This window comes from Triticum aestivum, chromosome 3D, assembly GCF_018294505.1.
Source record: "Triticum aestivum cultivar Chinese Spring chromosome 3D, IWGSC CS RefSeq v2.1, whole genome shotgun sequence".
NCBI classification, from domain to species: Eukaryota; Viridiplantae; Streptophyta; class Magnoliopsida; order Poales; family Poaceae; genus Triticum; species Triticum aestivum.
Window position 1 is genome coordinate 528906703 of NC_057802.1, and position 3952 is coordinate 528910654.

Consider the following 3952-nt stretch of genomic DNA (forward strand, 5'->3'; position numbering starts at 1 on the left):
TCATAGAGAGGGCCCGAACCTGGGTAAACATCGTGTACCCCGTCTCCTGTTACCATCGATCCTAGACGCACAGTTCGGGACCCCCTACCCGAGATCCGCCGGTTTTGACACCGACAGCGGCGGCAGCCGGTGAGGCCCAGATCGTCCTCGGCTACAGACTTATTTATGTATTAATTTGTAAGATTTTGATGAATAATTAATAAAGTGGTTGGGTGCATGCAGAGGCCAGTGTTAATCCTCCTTTTGAGAAAAAAGAGTGCACTTTGTCAGTCCCATCCACACATTATTGAGTTTAAAATTCTGCAACGCATATTTCAATGTGTATAAATTCGTAAGTGTTTTTAGGGATACAGTACATTTTTAAGTGTGGTCAACATGCGCGGGATGAAAGTTTCAACCGACACACGAGATGATTGTCGAAAAAAGAAAACCAATTGGAAAAAAACACGCGCGAAGGAAAAAAATCGAAATAGCCCACGCGGCACGAAGCAACGATCTCAACTTCCTCTAACCACCCACTGGGCCGTCGTGAACCTTGCCACCGCCCAACTCGAGATTAGCCTCATTCCCACTCACCTCTCGATTGGAGCCTAGAGCAGTTCTCCACCCAGATCCCGTCTCTCACCCGTTGTGGCAGCGACCGACAGCACTCGGCAAGTAACGGTGCTAGGTCAGTGCGTCCTTTCCTCTGTCTCCCCGGGACTTCCTTTCTCCCCTCGCCTTGATCTCTTATTTTTGTATTCATGTAGCAAAGTACGGCGACTGGTGGTGGCAGAAAACGGCGAGTGGCTACGCATGCTGTTGTGGGAGCGGCGGCAGCATGGGCTGATGGGCGAGCGGGGGGTAGGGGCGCAAGGCTGATGGCCGAGCGGCGGGGCGTGCTAATGGGCGACCGGCGCCGTGGGCTGATGTTCTGCGCTGATCGGTTCTCATTCGCATGCAGTGTAAAGGAGGCGAGAGATCCACATCTCTAGCTGAACAGCCGCTCGAGGAAAGGTCTTCTCCCTACCCAGCCAGAAGTTTGATCCTTCCGATCGAAGAGGTACCGTATCAGGTATCACCATAATCAAATCCCATCCATCTGCTTTTTCTTAATTCAGACATGCTGGAGTACATATGTTTCCATTCATCTGGATTTTCTATGAATCATTGTCAAAGCAGATCCCATCCACCGGTGAGATGGCCAAATTTTGGTAGTTGAACTTACGTACCACCTCTTTGGTTCCATCGTACCAATTACTCGCCAGTAATTTTGGAGTAGTACTTATCTGCAATCTAAGATTTCAACCCACGTTAATCTAGTCTGATTGATTCTGAATGTCAAATCCTTGCTAGCTAGGATGTCAAATATGTACGATTCACACAACTATGCTGACAAAACTACTACATAAGGATAGTAGTACTAGTTTAGCTTCGTACAACTACTTGTTCCAAGACATTCTAGTATCTTGTGGGTGTGTTATGTTTGCTGGCCCTGATGTATATTTTTGGGTCGAGAAATGTGTGTGTAGGTCAGGGGGAAAAGGCATCAATTGAGGCAATGAACTGACACATATGACCCGTGGAATGGTGTATTTCCTAATGGATTGTTCTTTTCAATTCTATATATCTACAATAAGATCTTACCATGATATTTTCTCAAAGTTGTGTCGATTTAATGGCACATATCCAGATTTTTCTTTAACTGATGGTAGATTTGCCATCTTATCTTGTTCCTGAATCATGTTGTATGTGTCGCCTTGGCATTTTAGTTCTCCATATAATGATTTATGAACACATAGGCGTTGATGTGGATTTTAGATTTACTTAGTCTTTACTTTAAGTTGATAAACCGTTCCTCTTGGTTAACTTGTAGAGTTGATTACTAAAGCAAGTTATCACAAATAGCAGTGAATTATATTCAAAGATCTAGAAGTACTAGTCTGTATAACCCTGTGCATAAAAGGTGCAAAACAATAGTCATTTTATTTTTGTTCATTTTTACTTTTCAGTTTCCATTTGCAAGACGTATGGTTGGAAAAGGATTGAAGTACTGGTGTAACACTAATAATTCTTACTAAGATGTGATTTCTATGTCAATGTGTAGATGATTCCTGAACAAGTAAGTTTGTTCCTTTTAGCTCAATTAAATGTCAGCTGCATTATATCATTTTTCATCTCTCTTATAACAAGTCTTATAGTTTCTTAGGTATTGGTAAGTCATATTGGAGATAAAATGAGTTGTGATAATGCTATGATACTAATGATGACAATGCTACCTATGGCAACGTGGGAGATTATATATATGGCGATGGGCATTACGATCAAGACGACGATAATGGTGATGAGTCTGATGATCTTCGAGTCATGCAACCAAGTGAAGTTATGAAGTTCATGGACAATTTAGCTTATGCACATTGTTTGGACCATTATATCTTAGTCACTATTTTGTTTTTCATTTGACACTTCTTAGATGCGTCAGTATGGCCAATGTAATATTGATTCAACTCATTAGACATGTTATACTTCTTGTTGTTATGCTAAATAAAATATATTTTCTTTGATCATGTGTAGTTGTGTGATTCTAAGATGTATTTGAAAGGCCAATATTTTGAAATACTATCGTCATGAATCACAATTTCTTGGTATGCAACAACCCTCGATGCAAGCAATTTGTAAGGGTGACTTATTTCCTACGGTACAACAAACATCTTGGGTACACAATATGACCACAGGAACTTAAGAACATTGGTGAATTTATACAATTGATGGTGCTAGAAAATTCTCAACTAAAGGAATCCCCGAAGGGTTCTATGCACCATCAGCAATCATATAAATTGACGGTTTGGCACTCCTCTTGGTTATAAATAACCTTGATAGTCAAATATACCGTCGACTATTAAGAAAATTGACGGGGGACAATAACCGCAGGAAAATAAATATCCGACGGGGAACCATCGGCTATAAGTGTCGTCGAGCTTCTAATGATCAATTTATGCTAACGGTTAACCGTCGGCCTATTACCGTTGGAAAAGATATTATCTGACGGTACCGTCGGATATATGTGTAATGGCCGACAAAGCAAGGCCGACGGGAGATAGCCGACGGTGACCCGTCGGTTATTAGGGTATCCGACGGTGAACTTATATATCCGACGGTGATTGGACCCTCGGCTATAATGGAAAATCTAGTAGTGTAAGGAAATATAAATAACAACTTTATTATTGCCTCTAGGGCATATTTCCTTCAGCTCCCACTTGCGCTAGAGTCAATAATCTAGATTACATAGTAATGATTCTAACACCCATGGAGTCTTGGTGCTGATCATGTTTTGCTCGTGAGAGAGGCTTAGTCAACGGGTCTGCAACATTCAGATCTGTATGTATTTTGCAAATCTCTATGTCTCCCTCCTTGACTTGATCGCGGATGGAATTGAAGCGTCTCTTGATGTGCTTGGTTCTCTTGTGAAATCTGGATTCCTTTGCCAAGGCAATTGCACTAGTATTGTCACAAAAGATTTTCATTGGACCCGATGCACTAGGTATGACACCTAGATCAGATATGAACTCCTTCATCCAGACTCCTTCATTTGTTGCTTCCGAAGCAGCTATGTACTCCGCTCACACGTAGATCCCGCCACGACACTTTGCTTAGAACTGCACCAACTAACAGCTCCACCGTTCAATATAAATACGTATCCGGTTTGTGACTTAGAGTCATCCGGATCAGTGTCAAAGCTTGCATCAACGTAACCATTTACGACGAGCTCTTTGTCACCTCCATAAACGAGAAACATATCCTTAGTCCTTTTCAGGTATTTCAGGATGTTCTTGACCGCTGTCAAGTGATCCACTCCTGGATTACTTTGGTACCTCCCTACTATACTTATAGCAAGGCACACATCAGGTCTGGTACACAGCATTGCATACATGATAGAACCTATGGCTGAGGCATAGGGAATGACTTTCATTAT

General features: G+C 42.0%; 1 long non-coding RNA gene across 2 annotated transcripts; it reads left to right on the top strand.

Annotated features, from left to right (window-relative positions):
• Nucleotides 1-538: 538 nt before the first annotated feature.
• Nucleotides 539-2529, top strand: LOC123075226 (uncharacterized). Of its 2 annotated transcripts, XR_006436109.1 has the most exons (5): nucleotides 539-670; nucleotides 750-843; nucleotides 944-1054; nucleotides 1992-2101; nucleotides 2181-2528. It is a non-coding gene; the product is annotated as an uncharacterized lncRNA (long non-coding RNA). The 2 variants fall into 2 exon arrangements; XR_006436110.1 differs by having other exon boundaries at nucleotides 1992-2529.
• Nucleotides 2530-3952: the final 1423 nt, after the last annotated feature.